This window comes from Protopterus annectens, chromosome 8.part1, assembly GCF_019279795.1.
Source record: "Protopterus annectens isolate FY-2018-M chromosome 8.part1, PAN1.0, whole genome shotgun sequence".
Taxonomy (NCBI): domain Eukaryota; kingdom Metazoa; phylum Chordata; order Ceratodontiformes; family Protopteridae; genus Protopterus; species Protopterus annectens.
The window spans coordinates 231,170,181-231,182,237 of record NC_056742.1 but is presented as its reverse complement, the minus strand read 5'-3'; positions in this window follow the sequence as shown (position 1 = coordinate 231,182,237).

The following is a 12,057-nucleotide window of genomic DNA, read 5'->3' as shown; positions in this document are numbered from 1 at the left end:
AACCAGTTCCAAGGTCATATGAGCAAACATAGTGTCCTTTATATGTCAGAAAGTGGCACCCAGGACTGTATGTAGCTGCCACAAACTTAGGACTTTTGGACTTAAAATTTTCTTATGGATACAATTTTCAAAAACCAACTGCAAAAGTGCTTTTTCTGGCATATCATGATTGGGGTCTCTGTGATGGGCAAGCAGAAAATAAAGGGGCAAATAATGGAAAATGCAGCTGTTATGATTCTTCATTGAACTTTCATACTTAATAACATAAATTCCTAAAATTCTGACCTTTAGCTTAGAGCATTCTAACCACAGGATACGTTATCATGGAAAGTTGAGCATTCAGTGCTAAACTAATTCTCTCTCTCTTTCTTTGTATAGAAAACAGACTCCATAATGAAGCTGAATACTTGATACAAGGCATATAATGACTACATTGAACATTTAATTTAAACATTTTACTAGCATTTTTAGCCTGCATTAATGTGTGTGATTCTTTGATTATGCTTTTGCCATTAATTCCTTCATCTTGTACTTTATAACAAAAACATTTCTTTAAAATATAGCATGAATTAAATAAGGGCCACTTTTCTAATGTAAACAACAGAATACATTTTACAACTATAAATGTTGCCTGCACAAAGTGATGTAAAATAGCTCACTGAGATGAACTTAACTGATAAGTATGTTCCTAAGTTATATGAAAAGAAATGTGTCACAAATAATACCGGTTTCCTCTGATGTGTAGCGATACTGCATTTAGAAAAATGTACCCATGTTATCTTTAACAACTTTCAGTATTTCAGCTTTAAAGTTACAGTGCAGCAGTTTCTTCAAAGTGTCTCTTGAATACTACCAGTTTCATTCCCTTCAGCACTATTTCAGTGCAAACATGTATTTGGTACAATATTAGTAAAGTGCTTATTTTTAACTATTTTTGGAGAATTTCTGAGAGTAAGTAGTTCTTAGTATGTGTCTGTATACTTTTATTTTTCTAATACCATGATGGTAATAGACCCCATTCCTAAGTCACAGTATGGTTAAAGTTCATGAAATTAGTATTGTTTCAATCTTTGATGTTTGCCAAAACTGCTCTTTGCAGCACCCACAATGTGCCCAGAACTGTCTCCTTCTGCAGTTCATATGGAGTTTCATGTATCGGTACCATATGTAAATATTACTGTAAATTCTTTTTAATGAGACTCATTGCTGCTATGTACTACTATTGGAACCTTCTTCCACAGGGCTCTCATTTCTGTCTGCAAATCCTGGTATTTTATGACTTTGTGTCTCTCTGTACATAAGACACTCTAATCACTGGATGTAGCAAATTCACTGATCGATGCTGCTTTTGTTTTCTTGGTACTTTTCTGTTATCGGGGCAACAGTTCTAACATGCTAGTATGCGCACACAATGATCGCACAGCTGTTAGCCCTGAAGCAATTGTTATGCAATTGCGCCTGCCAGCAAAGAGGTTACATTTACATGTTTGGGTCATGAATCTTTCTTCCAGATCGATTTGCTTATTTCTTAATGCACTGTGTTACACATATGGATGGAAAACATGTTAAGAAAGAAGGTAAATGAAGAAATACAGTACACCATCAGACACAAGAAGCATCCTGTTTACTTCAGCAGCAACATACCAGTGCATTTCCTCCCAATAGTCTCAACTTGTACTCAGCTGAGACACTTTCCACCTCAAGGCAAAAGTTAAGGGCAAGCACTAGGTTGTGTTTCCCATTCTTTTACATGTTGATGTGCTGGGGGATTCTCGGATGAATGCTACTAGGAAAGTTGTAAATACCAAAGTCAGTAATGTCTTTCATGAGTGGGTTGGAGTGGATGATCGCCCACACTGTCATTAGCAGTCCTCTCCTTGGCATGCTACCTTCTGTTAATTCCTGCATGATAGGCAGGGTAGTACACCAAGCTACTAGAAAGCATCATGAAATATGATACTGGGCAGAACTGTACTTGTAAAACATTTAGATCTTTCTTCCAGGAAACATGGGTGCATTTTGTAATAATACATAGTGTTTCTGTGCAGGTGATAAAGTTTTACAGAATGGAGCACCAACTAAATTCACAGTAAATGCATGTTTGGGAAGCAACTTCTGATCCACTATGTCTCATTCTTGTAACTTACATTGGATAACACTGTGTGCAGAAAAGAAGTTGAGCCCCTAATCCTATTTAATAGTAAGAAACTGAAATATATTCTGTTAATTATTAGAGCAAGGAAGGAAGGCAAAAGCAAGCACGTTCACCCAGATACTTGGATGCAATGAGTGTGTGTGTGTGAACAAGTTTGTGTCTTTGCATTTTAAAGCTACAGAACCTGCTGCAAGTAAATAACGAGGTGGAGCGGGGTGGGCTCAACACAATTATCATTTACTGCTGGGGAGCATCCTATGTATTAGGTTGCCCAAGCTGGATCAGACCTTGGCATCTGCCCATCAGTTTTCAACTGGGTTTTTACTGTCTGTCACTCATCAACAACTGGGTTTGGAAGAGTTAAGCTAAGACTGTCTCATTCCCAAGGCAAAGCCCTATATTTTTAGCTTTGCATGGAAGACCTCAAATAGCAGTATGCCTAGATTAAAACGATGTGAGCTACAGTGAAAACAGTAATTTAAACATACTCAAGTAGTTCCAAGTACTTGCTATAGTGTTTATGTCAGAGACACTGTGCAGTTTACAACGTTTCCTTCCATGCAGATCCATGTATTTTGTAAACCCATCGAACTTAGCCATAAATGCAAAACAGAGGGCATTTAATCAATCATAATTTGTGGTCCAAATAACAAGGTCCAAAACCCATCTGCATTTGATATAAAAATGATTTAGCTTTGCAACTATCGTTGAGTATCTTGCAGTTGCAAAGGACACATGTCCTGAAAATTTATGGCAGGAAAACAAAGTGTGTGTGTGTGTGTGTGTGTGTGTGTGTGTGTGTGTGTGTGTGTGTGTGTGTGTGTGTGTGTGTGTGTGTGTGTGTGTGTGTGTATGTTTGTGTGTTGCTGCCATTTTATCCTTTACTGTTTAAATCTTTAAGTTCACTCGATAAGTCTGGAAAATATGTATGTGTGGTACCAACATCAGCAGCAACTGTGGGATCATTGTGAGCGCGTGCTAAGATTCCAAGCGCTCATTAGAACTGTTGCCCCGATAACGGAAAAGTGCCATTTTCATGGACTACTACATCTGGTTTTCTCACATTGACTATTTTGAATTGCTGGTAATGTCAACATTTTCTGTAATGCTTGTTGCTCATGTTTCTAATGCTTCTTAGCTACTTCAGTATTTTAATGTTTGCACAATTCCTATTGCACCAGTTTTGCCACATTACTATGCCTTTAAGTATACAGGCCTTCTGCTGTTAGTGTATCGTAAGCAGCAACAAGATGTGCAACTGTTTCCAATTCTGTTTTACATTTGCTGCAGTTCTCTATTTCTCCCACATGTTCAATGGACTTTGCAAAGCAACTTGTATCTAGTCCAGTATTGTAGGCAGCCAATATTAACCTTTCATCTTTTGGTTTAAATTCACACCTCCTTAACCATTCCTGCATCAGATCCTGATCAACATGAGGTTGTTCCAGGAGTTTTCTCTACTTGCAACTATATTTATGCCTTTTCTATACTTCTGGCTTTCTCATCTGATCCTTCTACTTATATTCTTTCATTCTTTTTTCTTTTTTGTTAGCACATTCAATTACTGCCTGATTTTTATCTACTATTGGTTGGATTTCCATTCCCATTTGAACTGATATGTTTCTGCTAAACTAAGCAGGGAAGTCACCTTAGACTTTCGCTCCTCATGTCCTAAAACTTTCATTATGTTTGGATCTGGTGACGTCACTAGATATGTATGTGGTCCTGTGAGGTAAGTCAGTAGATATGTATGTGGTCCTATGACTACAGATCTGTAGATGTAATCAATTTTGAGGAGGCCCATACCTCCTTCAACATTAGGAATATATAATCTTGGTATGCACTGATTTTATAAATCATTTGATATGTATGAAACACTTTTCTTGTTTTCCTGTCCAACTGATCCAATACGTTTTGGGTCCAGTCAGTCACCCCAAAATTGTAAGTTAGAACAGGAACAGCAATTTGGTTTATAGCGTGGACTATGTTGTAGATGTCAGAGCTGTTTTCAGCATTAATTTTATCATTATAAAATATTCCTTACTGATTTTTTTCACATTCATTCATGTTTAATTATCGATCCTTCATCAATTCCCAGATATTTACACATTCCCTCCTGCTCACATTCCTTTATATCATATCCTGTTTTCTTGGTACTGCAGCTTTCTTGTGTTAAATGTTGCTTCTGCACATTAATCAAGACCAAATGAAATCCTTATATCATCTGTAAAGGTTTTGACTCCTTGCAGTTGTACTTTCAGCTCCTCATCTGTTGAGCTACGGTTTTACATCATTCACAAAAAGAAAATGAGAAGTCTTTACACTTTGTTGTTTTCTGGGAGCCAAATTGTAACTATGACATAATCTGTTAAGTAGAAAATGTAATGGGTTAAGTGCAAGACAAAAGAACAGTGGGGACAAAAAGTCACCCTGGAATGTCCCCTTTCAAATGTTTATCCCTGCAATAATAATTTGTCCTTTATCATGGCTTTCCTTTATCATGGCTTAGCTACAAAGTGGTTCGCCACTGTTTTTTTGTTACTGTAACGTAATTGATCAATATAGGATGCATCTTATACATTTGTAAGCTCTCCTGTATTCCTGAATGGAGAATACTATCAACTATTTTGTTATCTATCCATGACATGCTTAGATTCTTCCCCATTTTACAATTTTCCATTATAATTTTATTTAACAACAAATGATCCTTTGTTCCATATGACTTTTTTTGTTACCCTTTTGTTCTATTGCCATGATTGAGTTTTCTTCTCAATGGCAACTCTGTCTCCGTCAATTCCAATATATAGTTTTTATATCATCGGAAGGCAAGTTATGGCTCCACGATTATGACAGTTAACAATAAGACTTGACTTGGGTTTTGCTGACTCACCCTTGTACTGCACTGAGCATGTCTGTTTTACTGTGTTAGTCTTGGAACTTGCTAGAAAGTTACAAGGTTTCTTTGGAAACCCACAGGGGTTGCAGCTGCCATGTTCTTTGGCCTGTTTCTGATTGCCACATGCTGCATGCTGTCTATGTTTGCTCTAGAGGCTGCTGAAATCATGCTGTTTTCATTTGCAAGCATACTTGTGTGCTTTTCTGTGAGCTAATGTTCATGGATTTGACAAATCTCTATGGCTTTGCTTAACATTAAATCAATGTCACAAAGCAAAAGCTTTCTCACTGCAGCATTATTAACACCACACACAAGCCTGTCCTTTATTAACTTATCTTTCATATCATCAAATCTGCATGTTTTAGCTTTATTTCTTAAGTCAGTGATGTAAGATGCAAAAATTTCACCTGGCTTTTGGTCTCTTGTATAAAATAAGCACCTCTCTAATGTAACATTTGTCTGGGAATTGCACATTTCTCTTTATTTGCATTTCAAGCACTCAGGGCCCTCCCTTGTTTTGGCCATTACAACAATATGATGGTTCCCCCCTCTCCTACATATACTGCTGATTCATACACAAATGAATGCTCTCTTTCCATGGCCTCTGAACCAGCTAAGTTCAGCAAAATGAATGCCCTTGGACATGCATCTTTGTCTGAAAAAAGCTCCTTGCATGAAAATATTATAGTCCTGCTCAAATACTCAAATATTCTCCAATTCTCTGGTATGTTATGATGAAACACATGTAGACTGGGTCTGCAAAATGCCTCTGCCATATCAATCCACAATAGTGAAGGTGCTTAGAATTATGTATGAACATACGAACACATAAATATGCCAGAACTTTATACCAGTATTTGTAATTATGCACAATAGCACAACAAACTCTTTGAAATAACTGCACTCTGACAAATAAATCTCCATAGTACAAGAAAAATTTGAAATCATTGTACTTTGTGAAATCATCCCTTATCAGTGTAAGAAATACTTCAAAATGACTGTACTTTGTAAACGAACTATACACAGCATAGAAACTCTTCAAAATGACTGTACTTTGTGAAATAACTCTGTACAGTGTAAGAAACACCTTGAAATGTCGGCACTCTGCGAATAAATGCACATAGCACAATAAACTTTTCAAAATGGCTGTAATTTGACTGCACTTTGTAATTTAGCTGTACTTTACACACAGAAAACACTTTAAAATAATTGCACCATAATAAAACTCACACTCTGCAAATACTTTGCACACTCAAATACTTCGAACAACTCTAGTTATGCTTTGAATATCTTCAGTCAATGCAAAATAGTAGTTTATGCCCAAAATACCCCTACCCTACCCCCACATTCCACCCACCCCAGTACATCTACCCTTATACCTCTCTAACCACTCCCACTTCCACCATCATCAAATCCCATCCCATAATACATTAAGGTTTTTCCATCGTATACATCACTCCTCCTACTACATTAAATAACCTCACCTTCCTACTCTCCACTCCCAACTTCTTCAGCATTATGCCTACTTCACCCATATCACCTTATCTCAGATCCCTACTTCTTTTCTCAATTCTTCCTTTCCTTCTCCTTCCCTACATCTTAACTGCCTATGAACATCTTCATTACTCTAACTTCCACCAGCCGACTAAACAAACATACCTTCCTGCTCTACCATCCACCCTGAAAAACTTAAACATAACATCTACTACCAAATATTTCCTCCCACGGTATCATAGAGTCACCCATATTACCTATCAACACTACCATATTAGGAGAGCACTTAGCATACTAAATCTTTCTCTCATTCACACATATAGACTACACCTTCACCTCCTACTAGATGGTGACATTCATCCCAACCCTGGCCCTATCAATAACAGCCCCACCTTCCCAACCAAACCCTCTCCCTCTCATACCCCTACAAGGCCTCCTAACTCCCTCTTCTTAGCCCACTTAAACATTCATAGTATTAATAATAAAGTAACTCACCTGCATGCCCTACTGGATGTACATAACTTTGACATTCTATGTTTAACTGAGACATTGTTAAAACCATCTACCCCAGACTATGAAATCACCCCTTCAGGATATAGTATTTTAAGAGGGGATTGCCTTCACAAGAAGGGAGGGGGCGTAGCCTTAATATTCAAAGCAGGGCTCCAACGTACACTACTTGATACATACCCTCCATCTGGTACCAATTCTGAAACTCTTTTTGCTAAGCTACAACTAAACACTTGTAAGTCCATCTACATTTTATGCTCATATCTTCCTCCAGGTAGTAACATCAACTCCATTGAAAATATCCTAAGATGGCTGTCCACTAACTTTACTCAAGAAACCATTGTGCTAGGCGACTTTAATATCGACTGGAATACCTGAAATTCTGATAACCCTACTAACCACATAAACCTACATGGCTTCTCTCAAACTATCACCTTACCGACTAGAATCCATAAACCTACCAACAAAGAATCCACCCTAGATTGGATCCTTATAAATACTCAGTCTCCAGCCTACATGGCAGGCATCCTCCTTGATGACATTAGTGATCACTCACTAACCTATTTAATTCGACAAAAGACCTACACACCAAGCCCTATAACCTTCAGAACTACTCTCTCCAATAAACATTTTAACCCTGAACACTTCCAAAATTAACTGAGAGTTTGCAACTGGTCACCCTTAAAACACCTCCAACTAGAGGAAGCAGTGTCATACTTCATTTCTAAGTTCCTTGAAATCCTAGACTACTATGCCCCTTCTTATACCCTTAGGAATAGCACCAAAACTGCACCATGGCTTACAAAGGAAACTAAACAAAAAAATTTGCTAAAAAACAAACTTTGGGCCAAATGGCGATCTTCCAAAGACCCATCTGAGTGCTTAATATTTTAATAGCTCAGAAACTCTACTAAAACTTCTATACTATTGTACAAAAAAAAAAAAACTTCTTCTTTCAACTTCAACAAGCCAACCAACAAAACCTTCAGAAATTTTGGTCAGGAATTAATAGACTCCTTCATCCAGGCTGCTCTAAGACACCAACCCCATCCAGAATTACACAAGACACTCCCAAACATATTGCTGACTCTTTTAATAACTTCTTTACTGAAGCTATCCAGTCACTTGGTAACTCACTACCTCCAGTATCCTCTACTTCATCCCCATCTTCCTATACCTCTCCAACCACTTTCCAACTCTAGCCTATCCCTACATCCCTTATCTGTACTCTCCTTCAGAAAGTCAAACCCTCTACCCCTTCAGCTGACCTCATACCTGCTAGGTATCTTCAAATAGTAGGCAAAGTTATTGCTTATCCTGTCTCTATCCTAATAAACAGAAACATTAAAGAAGGTACCATCCCATCTATCTGGAAAGTCTCACACATTATCCCCCTACACAAGGGTGGCAACTCAACAGAACTTTCCAACTTTTGTCCTATTGCCCTACTCTCGCCCATAGCTAAAATCATGGAAAAATGCGTCCACCATCAACTACTAGACCACCTTCTCCTAAATGGCCTATTAGTCAGCTCTCAGCTTGGCTTTTGACCCTTCTATAGCACCACTACTGCCCTCCTGACATTTTCTGACCACATTAACAAAAACCGTAACAACTACACCCTGTCCTCTGCTATCTTTATTGATCTTTCAAAAGTATATGACATGGTTAACCATCAACTACTCTTGAATCTTCTCAATCCCTTCTCACTGGATACTCAAGCACTACAGTGTCTCAAGTCCTACTTAGATAACAGGCAACAAGCAGTGCTTTGGGAAAACATTCTATCTTCCCCTCTTCCTGTCACCCTTGGTGTACCCCAAGGATCTATTTTAGGCCCTCTTCTATTCTCCATCTTCATAAACAATCTATCTATTAGTATCCCTCAAGCTGTAACTATACAACACACTGATGACTCCACATTAATATCCTCAGCTACAGGGCCTTCTGAACTGCAGTCCCTTACCCAAAATGTCTTTGAGCTTGTAGAAGAATGTTTTTTTACAACACGGTTTCCTCCTCAACCCAAAAAAGACTAAACTACTAATATTTACTCCTACACAAAAATCTACCCCATTTCACTTCTCTATCAAATCCAAAAATGGCACAGTCATATCTCCTGACACTTTTACCAAACTCTTAGGAGTTACTATTGACCACAGCCTTAACTATGATACTCATATCAACTCCACAATAAAATCAGTTAACCGTAAACTAGGCTCCCTCTACAAAACTAAACCCTTCCTTACTCCCACAGCCAGAACTACTATTGCCCACACCCACCTTATCTCTACTCTCTTTTAGGCCTCTCCTATATACACTAATCTATCTAAAACTAACCTCAACAAGCTTGCAATCTCCTAAAATAGTATAGCCAGATTTGATACCGGCTCCCCCTTTAGAACCCACCACTGCCAAAATCTGAATCAACTGGGTTGGCCTGAACTGCACAATCAGATTTTATTTCAACGACTGATTATTACCCATAAAACCCTTTATTATCCAGGTAAAACACCAATTCTCACAAATCTTATCAGCCCATATAACAATCTTACAAATGTACGCTCAGCCAACAAACTACTGGTATCTATACATAAACCCTACAATAAAGCACTTGATTCCCTCTTCTCTAATGCAGTGGGTAAAAGCTGGAACCTACTTCCTTTTGAACTTACCTCTCTCTCCTCTACTACACTTTTCAAAAAGAAACTTAAATTATATCTTACTAGCCACTGGCTCTGTCCCTGTACTAACCCAGACTAAGATTTTTTTCATCCTGTTATCATTATCATCTATTTCTTCCTTTGCTATTCCTGTTATCATTATCATCTATTTCTTCCTTTGCTATTCCTGTTATCATTATCATCTATTTCTTCCTTTGCTATTCCAACTCTACTCAGTTTTCACTTTAAAGTCCACTACCTCTATGTTGGACTTATTCTACCCAAGATAGACATACTGAACTCTCCCCTGTCACTCTAAGTTACTACCCCTCAACTAATTTTATCCCAACTCTGTTCTCTTTAAACTAGTCGCTCCTGCTGCTCCTTACTTTAAACTTTGTTCTGGAATCTCCTCATCCTTCTGAATACTTCCTTCCCACAGTGATTGGAAAAAAAAAATAAAGGGTGTCTTATTTTGTTCTACTTTCTTATATCACATATGCTTATTTACCTTGTAGCACATGTTTTGTATGAGTAGTATCTTTAATTGAAGTTTAATGTTTTGAAACTGAATTGTTAATGTGCTGTTTGTTTTATGTGGATTTTCTCTCAGGGCCACTACTGAAAATGGACATATATCCAGTTAAACTAGCCCGGTCAACAAATGTAAAATAAATAAATAAATAATAGAAAACATGCAGACCCCTTGCTCTTTAAGCTTATTTTACCCTTTTACTGTACTTGTTATGCCCATTTAAGCTCTTATAATGCTCATTATACTTTTCTTGTGCTGGTTTTACTTTAAACATGTTCGTTATGCAAATCAGAGGCAATTCTGAGCCTCATATGAATATTTCTGATAGTTTTATCAAATATCATGGTTTCGAACATTGCATTTAATTAGTAATGTGTTTTGTGCCTTTCATTTGATTAATGATGCGTTTTGTGCTAGTCATTTAATTAATAATGCATTTTGTACCTTACAAATGGTCCATTTCATTTTCTTTGCTAAATATATCACCTGTGCAAGTTTTGGTTACCTTGAGCTTATTTCTGGCTATTTTTGATTGTTTGAGTTCTATATCACTCAACCAGCTCAATCTGCCTTCACCTTCAACTCAACACCACCTGGCTTTAAGGAGTAGACACCATGTCGTTCATCGGGTCAGGATAAAACAGACAAACAGATGTGGGTTCAGTTCAAGTAGCTTTATCTCATACACGCACACACACACACACACACACACACACACACACACACACACACACACACACACACACACACACACACACACACACACACACACATCAGGAATGAGGCTTTGTAACTTAAACTTAAATAAACTTATAAACGGACTGACTACCACATTCATACATGTTAACCCTCTGGCTGCTCTCTAAATATGGCACTGCTGCCTGCACGTGCTTACTATTAATATGCAAGAGCCTACACCTGGAAATGCTTCTTGAAGTTGCATACACATGGTCTGTTCTACATATTTCTCTTCAAGTATCATTGGAGCTGCTTTTTTGTATTGATTAGTTTGGCTTTCTACTTTGCATAAATATTACACCATATGTTTTTTTTCTTTATACTTCTGCACTTCCACTGTTGCTTCTTTTTCCAAACAGCCCAAAGATTCTTGGTCTATATGATGTTTTTCATGGATCTATTGTATTAATAAACACAAATTTGCATTTGAAGCTTTTGACATTTTTTCTTGTGGAAGTATTTTGCTTTCCTCTAATTTCTCTTTTAATCTTTTTGAATATATTATAACTAGAAATTCTGCACTTCTTGCAAAATAATAATAATACATAATTTCTACCTTATCCTCAATAATCCACTCTGTCATCTCTAAGGCTCTTTTTTGGCCTGTCAGTTTTTGGGGACTACTATTTCCACCTTCAACAGGGGGTGCCATTCTCCCCTGAGCCTGCCCTTACCACTTTGTAGGAATGTTTCTGTGTAATGAGGATTTTGCACAGTGAATTTTTCCAGTCCTGACACCAGTACACAGACCAGGACTGGGAACTTTTTATCCTAGAACTTGTGCAACAAGCTGCCCTTTTTATTTTTTAATCTACTTCTCTCCATGATATGTGCTACATAAAAAACAGGGTCCACCTCATGATGGTACTCGCCAAGACTTAGTGAAAGATGGATGATGCTGTATCAATCATCTGTTTTGATAGATTGTGTGGAGATGTTGTTGTTTTTATTTCTTTCCTGAGGATGAGAATATTAGAATAACAGGAATAACAAGTAATATATACTTTTGCAATCTACAGTTCTGATGGTGGGAGCATATTGCATGTGCTTGAGGGTGTCATTTGAA